This window comes from Dermacentor andersoni, chromosome 8 (assembly GCF_023375885.2).
Source record: "Dermacentor andersoni chromosome 8, qqDerAnde1_hic_scaffold, whole genome shotgun sequence".
Lineage (NCBI taxonomy): Eukaryota > Metazoa > Arthropoda > Arachnida > Ixodida > Ixodidae > Dermacentor > Dermacentor andersoni.
Window position 1 is genome coordinate 118315126 of NC_092821.1, and position 14354 is coordinate 118329479.

A 14354-nucleotide genomic window follows, 5' to 3' on the forward strand; every position below is an offset into this window, starting at 1 on the left:
CGAAAAGCTACGTTAGATAGGAGCGCCACTAGCTACCTAAAATTTACTCATTCTGAAAATACAATTAAGTTAAATAAAAAGTAAAATAAAATAAAATAAATGAAGTAAAGTTAAGTGTACGCACTGTAAAATGTCAGTACACATGAACTGACAAAATGAGAAGTCGTAATTCTAAGGCTTTATATAATTTTCAGTTTCAAAGTATGGGCGTCTTGCGCTGGAGTTTGAGGTATAGTAGCGGCGCCTGGTGGCGGCGCGGGAAACGACATTTGGGTCGTACCAGCTTGGGTCGTATTAAGCCCTGGCTGTGGCGAAGCACGTTTCTAGGCGGAGTTTTGCGTCGATTCGCACTTTTTTCTGCCCTGTTGCGAGTGCGAAAAGGCTCGTCACTTCTCACAGACCATGCCGACCACGCTGCGAGCTCGCCGCAGCCTATAGTTTAACGAAAACGGACTCTCCGTGTGCCGTAATGCTGGGAGCAGAAGGAATCGGTGACGCCGATCCGGAGAGACCTAGCCCAGCCTCGAAAAGGCGTCACCGTCATTACTTCTGCGTCGTGGGCTGCCATGAACAAGAAGGCCTGAATCCCAACATCAGATTCTACCGTTTTTCTTCAAGGCCTCACGAAGTGGAGCGACGGGCGCGCTGCATAGCTGCAGTTCGTCGCGCTGAGTAAGCGAAACTTCGCGCCATGCTGACTGCTTCGCCTGTCTTGAAGCTTGCTTAATTATAGATCTGCGTTCTAAAATTCGGTCTTTTGCACCTACAGTCCCGACGGCAGACCGACATAGCAGCAGAAATGGCTGGTGATTCACGATTCGAGACCCGGCCACAGCGATTAATTAACAATTCGACCGATGCGAAGTGGTGAAGTGACCAGGTGTGTGCAAATGACCACAAATGGTCGGGCTGATTCGGTGACAATTCACTACTCCACTACGAGCAGCACAAGTTAGAGAGTTAAATGTGCTCATACTTGACCTCAAGCCAGCATGTTGAGGCAGCGCAGCAAGGTCGTATTGATTACAGCAGATCGATGTTCGAGCGCTGTCATTAAAAGCTGCATCAAGCGAGCTGCGCACGAGCTCGCGCTGCAGCGCGATTCGCGCGTACGTGCGAGCTCATATGCATTGCATCAGTTATTACCAGTGGCGTAGCTAGGTCGTCTGGCACCCGGGGCCCATAGGTCTTCTGTCACCCCCCCCCCCCCCCCCCCGGTTGTAGCCGGCGGAAAGGGTGTCTTCAGACGTATATGACACCCCCCCGGCCCCCGCCACTGGCCCCTTGCACCCGGGGCCCACGGCCCCCCGGCCCCCCCTGTTGCTACGCCACTGGTTATTACCATTTACTAAAAGGGACAGATGGCCGCTACTACAACGCTGGCCTAACTACTTGTTTAGCGGCATGCAGTCAACAAAGATTTCAGGAGGCCCGCCGTTTCGCGGCATGTCGAAAGACCGCTGCCGTCGCGGCGCGTACGATCGTGCGCTCGAGCAGTTCGTACATCGCGACGCGTACCGTCGTGTTCTCGAGCAGTTCCGTACACATGATGTCTGCTTATCGCTGCTGTGGATTCATTTATAGCAAGCATTTCCTCGCGTTTGTGCGCCTGAATCTAGCAGCGTGCGAACCTTACCTGAAGTTCCACTTCGTACGCGACTCGCTTCACTTGCGTATGACACCGCGCTAAAAGTTCGCCGCTTGATTCTTGAACGGCGTACATGTATTCGGCACTGCATAATTTCTTGCCTTTACGCAGCGTGCCACCCCTGAAAAAAATCTTTGCCGCCCGATATTTGCTGCAGGCCGTGATACAACACAACCGAAAGTGGCGGGTCCATATTGTAAACGTGCTTTCCGAAGCAGACGACCGAGCTTGGTACGACCCATTTATGGACAGAGGGCGCTTTTTATCACCTTTTTCGCAGCGCCCCCTGGGCAATGCAAGAGCCCCATGGCGGGAACATTGTGCAGTCACAGATTTTTGACTCATCGTTCATTACTGCGTTAGTGGAAATCAGCCTATGAGATCAGCGTGTAATGCGCGATCGTTGGTGTGATTACCAGGTAGGAATTACTTGGTAAGGAAGTACTTCGTATCGGAACTGAAACAGATGACGCTGCAATTAATTGACGAGACGTACGCATACGTGGCCTGGGACCCGTGTTTTAAAAAGGATGTTTATAAATTAGAAATGGTTCAGAGGAGAGCAGCAATTAAGATTCATCTATAACGCCCATCACAAACTTGATTTACCTTCATCACTAATGGCTAGTAATGACATCCCATTTTGGAAAAGCGGAGCGATATCGCCAGGCTGAAGTACCCTCAGTAGTCTAAGATCAATCCTGGTAAATACATTTCTCCCACTTTTTCGCGGCAGACCAGACATAGCCACAATCACGATCTGACATCATACTTCGTACCCACTAACCTCTTCAAACACTCATTTTTTCCCTCCACAAACCATCAGCGAATGGAACGCACTGCCTCCAAATGTTTATTCAGAACGTTGCCTTCATTTTAACTACAGACAAGAGGTATTCTGTCGTATATGCATTCGATCCCTTATGGACAATGAATTGCATTCTCGGCAGCAATAAATTACATTTCAATTCTAATTGGTAACTTCTTTGCCATGAGGTGGTGCCCAATTCACGATGTTGCAGCGATCGTTACGCAAAAACAACTAGATACAAACACATCACATGGGAGTGCCCTAGGATACCTCCGCACATAGACAGCCCCATATTACACCAACATACACTAATGAGGAATAGGCAGCGGGAGGCATGGCTTGCGGACGAGGGTCGGGAGAGCCAATTGGCTCTTCTGGACCAAGACCAGCGAGCCACTCGTGGTAGTGGGGCCCTGGAATATTTATATTCAATAAGGTTTTTTACTCACGCATACCAAAGTTTGCACAGAGAAGAGATAGGACTATATGGATACAAGCTGCCAACCACAAACTTTTACACAATAAATGTGAGGAGTTACTGCCAATGAAAGAAATGTACTACATGTAGGGCACCAGACATATATGGGTTAATAAAATTATGCATATCCAACGCAAATATTGGAATCCACGTGGCGCGAATCTTGCGTTAAGCGGTTAGTTAAATGCTTCAAAACTAAATTCGATGCGTATAACTATCTCTTCTATTATCTATGCAACGTTTATTAAAGAAAACAGCATTTCGCACCCAAGGCACACGGACCGCGCAGCGTTGGGTTACTCCACTAGCCAATCACAGAAGCAAACAAAGTCATCGTCATGCGACATCTTCAAAATGGCGTCGTACTTGGTATACCTCCGGAGCATCTGCTGTTCTTGGAGAGTCTTTTCATCGGCGGAAGCGACGAGGTTAGTACACTTTAACGAGGTGTGCAACAGACATGGACAAAGTGTATGCAGTCTGAGCATTTCGCTCTTCAAAAGTCCGCGGTACAATTCATTTCCCTGCTGAGCCCGTTTTACTCATGAAACTTCAATGCCAACTGAAGTGCAACTTCAGTGAAAGGGAAACTTGACAGTAAATAGTTGCAGCGAAGCAAACATTTTATTTCAGTTCAATAAAGAATTAGGCTTTCCCCTTTCCACTGTAATAAACGACTGAAGACGTATAAAATTACGCCCTTATAATTTTATTTTTGTGGTTACCGCCTTATTTAGGAAACAGGGAAAGTTTGAAGCACGACCTATTAGCAGCCTCGCGGAGGAACAGTGGCTGGCGGTTATGAGGGCCGTGGGGCTTCACTGCAGACTTGAGTTGTATCAGACTCTACGTACTGTACGGATCACGACTTTATTGCACTCCAATGTTTATGTTTATGCGCTACACGTCGCGCACGATGTAAGCCAAAACGGAAACCGAAGTTAATGTGAACGCACACTGTGAGATGTCGACGCACTAACGTCACGAGGGCGAAGGTGACGTTTGTCGAGAAAAGAATCGTGAAGGCTGAGAAACCTGCATGCTGAGAAACTTACGTTCTGAGAAAACTACGACGCGAAAGACATGGGTAAGGTTGAGTTTTAGAGCGATAGCTCTACTACTCCAGGTACAAACAAAGAAAATGCCTGGTTCCGTAAATCTGACCTTCAAGTTCAGCCAAGGTCAAACTGGGACCCACTACCGGCGGCTGTTCCGCACGCCGATTTGGTTAAGCCCAAGTTTGACCTTGGCTGAGCTTGAAGGTCAGACTTATGCAACCAGGGGTCTTCTCGGTTTGTACCTAGAGTAGTAGAGCTATCACTCTAAAAGGAACACAGAAAAAAGATATAGTGATTCGAAAATAAGAGAGAAGTTAGGGAATATATAAATATATTTAACTTTGAAAGCCTCATCCAATAATGTGTTTTGCAAGCACCACCCTATTGCACGCACGGCCAGCTATACTTAGTCGGTATCCAGGAGGTTAAAGAAAAACTGCTGGAGTAGAGGGAGCGCTTGTCAAGGATGAATGGATGGATGTTATGAGCGTCCCCTTTGGAACGGGGCGGTGGGTTGCGCCACCAAGCTCTTGCTATTATACTGTCTAATGTCCTACCTAGGTTAAACAATAAAAAAGGAAAAGAAAACACCATGAACTCCCACAACCAAATTTTCTGATCCCCTATTGCGAACTGTGCTTTTGTACGTCTTCGTTCTTTGTCGTTTCCCTACTTTTCTTCCACCAATCCTCCAATCGTCTCTTACTAATCCCTACTGCGGGCATGTTTACTTTTCCACTGCTCTCGCTGAACCCAAGGGCTCCAAGGAGGACAGTGGTACCTAAATCGACCGCTGGGCAGACGTCTTCACATTCTAATAAAAAAAATGCTCCATAGTTTCCCTAGCTATACCGCAGCAAGCACATGCTTCTTCTTCCTTCTTATATCTCGCTTTATGTCAAGCGAAGCCGCCTCGTCGCCATCTTACGAGGGGCAAAAGCACGCCAGTCGCGGCAGCTTCCGTGTTTCGGGTCGTCGTCTCTTGCCGTGCGCGGTACTATGCGAATACCAAAATGCGCTGTCGCACTCGGGTGTTTCTAGGAAAGTTGACGTACAAGCAGTTGACGTGTTAGCGTTATCCTTCTCATTTGAATAAGATTGCAGATTACCATAGAAACCGTGCTCGAGAATAAAGGAAAGCTTTATATTTAAGGCCAAGGGGAAACGGGCGCCGCCAAAGTTCCGAGACCCTCCATGCAACGGGGATACTGAAGCACCGGCAACACCTGATGATAATGGAGATAATAATGAATAGTTATGTTTGTTGCATGTACTGCTATTTCTCACGCTACGTTTTCAGTTTTTTATTGCATTTTGTTCCGACAGCTTCTATGAATGATCAATTTCTACATTGCGTTAAATAAGGTGAATAAACTCAAATTATTGCGCCATTTTTTTTCTGCTTTGCGGCAGCTGCATATTCACGCCGATAAAATGGAAAAAGAATGCCCCGTTACTCGAATATTTGAAATCCGGAGACCTCCAATATGGCTCGCCTCATAGCCCACAGTGTTGCATTATAACTTTAAAATCCGTTAAACAATTGAAGACCGCTGGAAAAGTCGGCGAACAGCGATGCGAAGTTCTTGGCAGGCCGCTTCTCAGCCCCCCGCAAGATGGCCGCCGCCGGCTTCACCCGAGCCCATAGGCCAGTACATGCCACTTCCACTACAGACGGTATGCCACTGTCTTTGGTGCAATCATCGTCATCATTATCATCATCATGAGATTGAGAAGAAGGAGAAGAAGAAGAAGAAGAAGCAACGCTGCTGACGAGGCCTTTGTTTCCCGACCAAGGGTGAGTCCCTCGTTCTTAACTTTCGAACTTCTGTCTTAAATATACTTTTTATTGTCGTCTGTGTATAGTATTCCGCACAACTTACTTCAACTGCGCTAAAATACCTGCATGTCTGCAGCGCGTTTTCCAAATCTCATAACTGCGGAGTAAGAACGTTGATTATAAGACAATAAGATAATTTCAGTGTTTATCTTTTTTTTTTTTTTTTGCAATTCGCGTTGTTACTCGCGCACAGGCAGGTCAGGCTATGCCCGCATATCGGCCGCATTGGCCTTGACACAAGTTCTCGAAAATTTCCCAAGTCGAACACTGGTTCCTTTAGAATGCAACGTGATCCTTCTTCAACGAGGAACGATGAATTAGACCCTTGTGTAGAAACTATACTAAAACTTGTGAATGAAGATTTGAAATGACCATCTACAGATCAGAGTTCGCCGCCCTTAAGCGATCGATCTTTGATCTGCTGATTTCCACAGAGTGTTTGGAGTCTATATACACACTGATCGTTCGCGTAGAAGCTTACGATTAAAAGAAAGAAAGAAAGTGAACTGTGGATAACGCGCCTCACCCTCGTACCCTGATCCACCGCAGCCAGTCAAGCCATCATTAGCGATAGCCGAGAACGCAGGCAGCTGCTGGCCAAAGCCTTACCCGTGCTTTCTTCTTCGAAGACATTATGTTGGTTCAGCCAATCGTGCCACAGTGCAGCCAGCAGTAAGTGCGAACCAGAGGAGGTATATGGTGCAAGGTTCAAACAGCAACCACCCTTGCGTCAAACGAATTCAAGATGACCACCTACAGATCAGAGTTGGGCGATCTTAATTGATCGATCCTTAATCTGGTGATTTCTACAGAGTGTTTGAAGTCTACATACCCACTGATACTACGCGCAGAAGCTCACGACATTAAGAAAGAACTGTGGATAACGCGCCCACGTTCGTACCCTCATCCACCGCCACCAGTGAAGCCCTCATTTGTGATAGCTCACAACACAGGCGGGGGCTGGCCAAAGCCTTACCCACGCTTCCCTCCTCGAAGGAATTTCGTTGATTCAGCCGAGCAAGGTTCAGCCTAGTTGGTGCGGGAACCAGAGGGCGACTTCGCCACGAGTATATCGTTTTTGCGTCGCTTCTAAATTGCGAAGCCTCCCTTCGCGGTAAGATTGTGGATGTTTTGCTATTACGTCATTTACAGAAGACAGAATTGCCGAGGTGTTCCTTGTAGAGCAGCGGTTCCCAAATCTTCTGGCCTTGGGAAGCCCCGCCCGCCTCCCCAACCCCTGTTGTATAAAGGATAGAAAAGACTGGTCAGAACTCCGCGCTCCGTTGAATACGCCTATCACGAACACAGTGCGCCTTTCTTCTCACTGCAATGTGTATGATACTGTAAAACGGTGTTGGCAAAGCTACGTGCTCCTCCTTGCAGAGCAATATTATTAGGAAAATTATTGTGCTAGCATAAGACGTGCTACAGGTATTCGATTCTGCGCGGAGGAACGATCATTCATTTACCTTCCGATGGGTACCTGGTCACGGTGGCTTGACCGGCAACTTTCAACTTTATTTCGCAATTTCCTTTTTACAGCAAAAGAAAATGCAAGGGCAGGAACAAAAAGCTGCGCAACCGCAGCTTGACGAGGTTCCTGTCCCCTTTCTTTGGCAACCAGTTGCAGCATATTCACACATAGAATGCGCTACATATGTGCAAAACGAATTGATATTATACATACATCTATATTCACATCAGAACATACATAACACCTATATATATTCACACCTGTGAACATGCGTATCTACACCAACCCAGCATTTATACGTATTTACATCTATACATGTAGACACACATCTATATCCAAAAAGAAAACAAAAGAAAGATCATGCACAAACGATAAGCAACTTCTGTAAAAATATATGTTAATATAATACCAACAGTTTTACTCAGAATGTAACGGCAATGTTCAGCGGAACATAAAAAGAAATGCGGAATGATGGAAAAGCGAAAGACCTATTCAAATAGCTAGCTGACGCGGAAACAAGAACCGCTGTTTATTTATTTATTTATTTATTTATTTATTTATTTACAGATACTGCTGTCCCGATACATGAGACATAGCAAGAGTGGATACACCAGACACTAGAGCCGTCGACGTAAATATTTCATACTCGTGAAGTGATGTAAACTTTGTTGACTGCGGTCATGCGAGATTGCAAGGCAGATTACTGGGCTCAACCATACCATCGGTACAGGCGCCTGCGCGAAATAGGCTCTGACAAGACTTTTCGCCTTCCAGCTATGGAGTCAAGCGATGCCGCGCAAGCGTGCTTCACCGGATTCTGCTGGGCGTCGCCTTCACTCGACGCTATGCACATCTTATCGGTGGTGCGGACAGCCCGAAGTGTGAGCGCTGCGAAGTGTCCGAGTCTCTTCAACATATGTTTTGCGACGGCCCTCTCTATACGCGTCACAGCGGAAGACGCTGGCTTCGACGCTAGCAGTTATTTGTAGGCAAACATTTCCTGAAAGTACTACTTGGCCCGTAACGTGTGACCGCACAGTAGCCAACAACGGCTAGAAGGGCTCCTCTGGACTATTTGAAGATCACCGGACTAGACTCGTGGCTTTAGGGAGGAGGAGGAGGAGGAGGAGGAGAAACATATTTTTTAAAGAAAGGAAAGGGCAAGCAGGCGTCTTTCTGCTTGTGCGGGAGGCGCCCTCAGTCCAGGGCTCCTGCGGCTCTTGCTGTCTCCCGCGCCCGCCGCACCAATTGCTGCTGGTTACGAGGGTCCGAACTAGTCAGCACGGCCTCCCACTGCTCGGGTGTGGGGTTGGGTATTTGCGGAGCCGCCTTCACGTTGGGGCACGCCCATGTGGTGTGATATAGGGAAGCGACGTCATTACAAAGGGGACATTTGTATGAATACAGTATAGGGTGTATTGCGTGTAGTCTGCTTAAATGGGGGTATGTATTGGTTTGTAGTTGTCGCCATGTTACGGCGTCTTCACGTGACAGGGTCTTGTGTGGAGGTGGGTATTGTCGTCTGTTCAATCTGTGGTGTTGTAGTATGGCGTTGTATTGTAAAGGTACGGGCTCCATGGATGCGGCCGTATCCCTCTCTTGTGGCGGCCGGGAGGCATGAGCTCGGGCTACAGCGTGCGCACGCTGATTTCCACGGAGGGACTCGTGTCCTGGAGTCCACACTATTTCAACGTCCGGGAGTCGGGAGGCTTGTTTGAGGAGTCGGTGGGCGATTGAAGATATTCTGCCTCTCGCGTAGCTGCGGCAAGCTGCCTGGCAGCCAGTAATAATTGTGACGTACTCGTTGGTCAGACTAGGGGTGATGGCCAAGGCGATGGCTGTCTCCTCCGCTACGAGGGCGCTAACCATTGTGTTTATTGTATATGTGAATCCATATTCTTTCTGTGCTCCTCATCATCATCTTTATTCACGATTTTCTATCCCCTTTCCATTTTGCACTTTGCAGAGTGGCAGGCCAAAGTATACTAGCTCAGGCCGACCTTTCTGCCTTTCCAATAAATTATATATCTCCCTATGTATGTGTAACTGACACGGAAAAACTGCAACGCTATGTTCAACAACAGCAACGGTAACAACAACAGCAACAATACACGTGTATGGGAGCGACGGGAACTGTGAGTAAAGTATCTTATATTCTTATGACGCCGGCCTTCTTTTGTAGCAACCGAAAGCCTCGCATAAACGACGAGAATGAGTAAGTGTGCCGCACACCATACGTCCCCTTCCCTTTCCTAAATTTCGTCTCGTGCTTAACTTTGTTCGGTGCTTTACTCTGCAGCAACGACGTCGCAGTTCGGCAAGTATTACATTACATTTATGGGTCGCTGTATGCATTATTTTCGTGCACGTGTGCAGATAAATGGCTCGATGGTAAGGTCGAGACGAAGGACTTCCAAAAAAGCTTTTTGACAGAAAACAAACAAACAAACAAACAAACAAACAAACAAACAAACAAACAAACAAACAAACAAACAAACAAACAAACAAACAAACAAACAAACAAACAAACAAACAAACAAACAAACAAACAAAGAAACAAACTTCATGACAAAATGATGAACCAGAGAAGGAACAAGACAAAACTTTGGGGGGCCCTTGAGAACAGGTGCACTGTCTTTCGAAGGGAAACTAGTACATCTCGGAGAGTCTAGCTCTTCAACTTGAGGTTCTTAGCGCCCGTCTAAATTTGTAGCAGGATGCAGATATCATGTCTTTACCACATGCACGAAGACTGTCGATCATTAGGAAGTTATTATTATTTAAGGGAATTCTCACAGGTTTGATTTTTACTTATACGTAGCAAAAACGAACGAGCAGTAAAGGTTAAAGAGTCGATTTACTATACAGGTTGTTTTGTTCGGAACGGCGCACTCGTAAGAAATGCATGTGTTTCATGTTCTGTGTACCTATATTTTTTTTCAGAATCGACTTCCACGGCCGCGGGGGTAAGGCACTATTCAGTTTCAGGAGAAGTCCCACTGCCGGTGCCGCTTAAAGGCCAACCGCAACGAAATTTTGGGTCGGTTATAAAGCCTAGTTTCAGGTAATGCAGATATAGTAGAGCAGCCTTCCGTGCCAAATTTTACGTTTGAAATACGAGTGCATATGTCCCAAAAGGCTCGCAAAGGGAGATGTTTGTGACAGCGAAATTAAAAAAAAGAAAGGGTCAACTAAACGTCGACGCTAAAGACGGTAAGGCTGACATAATGGTGGTTCAAGTAATTCGATGATTAAATGTTGATTACATCTCTCTACTCTGTCGCTTTCTGTCTTTTGTGTCTATGACAATTACGTCGACCTTGTCTTGTTTACAGTCGACAATCGTAGGAACAGAACTTGGTTGACCCTTTTCTTTTTTTAACCAGGTGGCTAAGTGGGCCGATCCCGTTGAGATCATGCAATCTGTGATGCAGTGTGGCTGTTTTTCGACTATATTTATTTATTTATTCGGTATACCTACATTGCCTGTACGGCGTTATCGTAGAGGGGTTAAAATACAGGTGGTCACAATGGAAACATATTCAGCAACATCAATAGAATACATCAGTAAATACAACATTGTTTAAGCACTGAAATTCGCAAAAGCGGAAGACAAACTAACAAAGTACCAAACAAAGTAAGTAACAAAGTAACTAACAAAAAAGAAAGGTGTATGCGCTGAGATGAATAACAAAACAATCGAAGAATATGGCTCTCAATAACATTTTCAATACTAGATGCTGCCACCACTTCATTAGGGAGCTCATTCCAATCGTTAATTGTGTTAGGAAAAAAGGAATACTTAAACACATTGGTACGGCACTGATAAGCTCTAATTTTGTTAGCATGGTCTCTCCTAGATGAAACGTAATGCGGCTCCTTGATGAACAGTGTTTTGTCGATACCAGTTTTACTTTTATATATATTGTAAAGGAGTTTCAATCTTAGGATTTTCCTGCGTGAAGAAAGAGTTTTCCAACCCAACCCTTCCCGTATTCCGGATCCTCTGATATTAAAGTTATAATTTCCTGTTATGAAGCGTGCTGCTTGCTTCTGGACGCGTTCTATTTTGTCTGTGAGATTTTATTTTATTTATTTATTTATTTCAGAATACTGCAGGCCATTGCTTGGCCCAAGCAGGAATGAATTTATATTGTTACATAACCAAGAGAATAAAATTTATACAATGTTAGCAGCACACATATATCAAAAGAATAAACCAAAAGAATAAAATTGTACAATATTAGCAGCATACGGATACCAAAAGAATAAAATTATACAATATTAGCAGCACAAGGATACAAAACATACATATCAGGTAAGGAGACGATGTAACGCATCAGAAAAATTTTGTGAGGAAAAAACAGATGCCGGTAACGAATTCCAATCTTGTACTGTTTTAGGGAAAAAACTGTACTTAAAGCTGTTAGTTTTAGCGAACATGGGAGCAAGTGAATGCTCATGAACGCTCCGAGTCCTTCTCACTAGAGGACGCTTTATGCCTGTTATACATTTTTAGTGTATGGATCCCAGGTAACGCATGCACATTCTAGAATAGGCCTGACGTTTGTTAAACACAAGGTTGCCTTCTATCATGACGGAGAATGCTTAAAAAAAGCGCATTGGCGCTAGTTATGGCCGTACCGGTAATTTTACCCTACTGTGTGACCAATCCCCGCTTCTTGTGGGTACGGGTGAAGCCGACTTCAGGACACCATCGCCTTTCGCGGGCCCTGGTTATTCCAAGCGAACTCGCTCCACTTCCGAAAAGAGTGCCGCACAGCAGCTTTGCCTCAGCATGTCTATATCTACGGCGGTGCACCCTTTACAGGAGCAGAGCGCAATGGGGTTAATTTTCGTCTTTATTAGCGCTAATTACTCCCGTACTGCTAAATTTAGATACTGTGCAACTAATTCTCACTTTTTGTTTCGTCGACACATGTATTCTGACAACTTCTCCAACTGGCTACGACGCTCTGCAGGAGCCAAAGGGCCATTTTAGAGCGCAGCTCTTAGGCGCGCGTTCTTGCGTTTCGCGTCGCCGTCGTCCCTCGGTGTCCTCCCTCGGCGTAACCGAGCAAACGAGCACCGCGAAGGATGAAAGAGCGAACGTGGAGTGAAGTGGGGAATGAAGGACTGTGATAGCGAAGAGAGTGCGAGGAGGAGGAGGGTAAAGCGAAAGTGCGAGAAGAAAAGCGCAGTGCCGCTCAAGACGGGTTCCGCGGCGGCGACCGCTACGAGATGGCGCCAGAGCGGCGCACCGCCGTCTGTTCACCGACTGCATGCAGCGAGCGCGTCGACCGATACCATATATGGAAACAAAGCGCTGCATGAGCGGAGGTCTGTCTATGGCGGCCGCTGTGAATCACGCCCACGCGTCACCCACGCGCTGCCTCTCCCGATCTCCCGAATGGCGAGGCAGCCGCACCACACTTCGCTGCGTTTGCAACGGGCCGCACGAGACAGATTGCCCGCGCCAGTCAGTATGTCGCGAAATGAAAACACGTATGGAGCTACACTCAAATTTCGCATTAGGGAGTACCGTAATCGTTGGCGAACTTGTTTTCTTCGGGAGGTTGTCAGACGATAATCGGACCCCAGATACGCTAACCTGTGTGAAGTCAGCTAAGACCTTCAAAAATATCGCCAATAACGCTCGCACAAAGTGATGCATGACTAAGAAAGCACTCCTTATCTGCATGAATTCTGAGATAAGCCGTTACCGCGGCTTGCCGGGGCGCGCTGACAAATCTCTGAGGTGACGCACTAGGACTTAGTCATAGACGCAATTCACGAGGTGAAAGCGTCGTCTGCTTAAGCGCTACTTAAAGCATGTTCATTAAGTTTATACAAATACGAACTGTGTAGCATTGCCAACAGGGCTTCAGTAATATATACTACTCATTGATAATCGATGCAGCGCAAGTGAAATTTTGTTGCTGTTGGTTTTTTAATTAAAGGACACCTGACCAGATCCCACTGGAAGTTTTGGTTATGCACTAGAACTTGTACATCACCACCAGGATACCGTTATGCTACATGACCTAAAAAAGAATTTCGTAGTATCCGCGTTATAAGCAAATTAAATGTGAATGTACAGTGCGAGAAGGCGATGTATTTTGCCCGCCAGAACAGTCTCTCTCCCTTCTCTCTCCTGTCTTTCATTTAGGCTCGCTTTGTGACGTAAACCTCATGTGGGCCTCCGTGAGGTTTACGTCAGCAACCCTGCCCCTGCGCCTGCCTCTCTTTCTTGCCTCTCACCTTTTATATTATCATGAGGTTATTTTACGCGCTCTGGCTTTTACTAGAATTCCCGGGTTCACGCTGCTGCTAGTTATTTCTACGCTGCTGTCGCTAACCTTCGGACTTTGGAGCGCCACGCTTGTGAGATTATACTCCTGGCGAAGACTGCACTCCTGTGAGGAGGAGGGTGCACAAGCTTTCGCTTCAATTTCTAACTGTTCTCGCGCGGAAGATTGACCAGCTAAATGCTTTGCGGACGGAAGCGTCACCACGTGATGGACGCACAGCATTTCTTCCTACGCAACGGTTAAACCTGGTGATGAGCTTCGTAAACTAACACGGTATCGTAAAGTTAGGTCACGGGGTTTCAGTGGGTTATGCGAGGAACGCCGGAGCGCAGGACTTCTGATTAATTTTAAGCAAGAAGTGCGTTTAGCAGAGGGTGTTGCTTTTAGCTCCCGTTGTCGACGACGTTCAAGTGACCTTGACCCAAAAAGCCAAAGCCGTTATCCGTGATTAATTTTAAGCATGAAGTGCTTTTAGCAGATGGTGTTGCTTTTAGCTCACGTTGTCGACGACGTTCAAGTAACCTTGACCCAAAAAGCCAAAGCCGTTATCCGGGCACCCAAACGAGGACATCCGGGCAAGTTGCGAGAGTACAGAACGAGATCATCCGGGCAACCAGACAAGACCGCGTTGCATACGCTGGCTACTTCCCAAACTTACAAAAGATATTGCTTCCGAGTTCTTCCTACTGCTTATTCACAATATCGATCAAGCTGTAACTTCTAGTGCGCTGAAG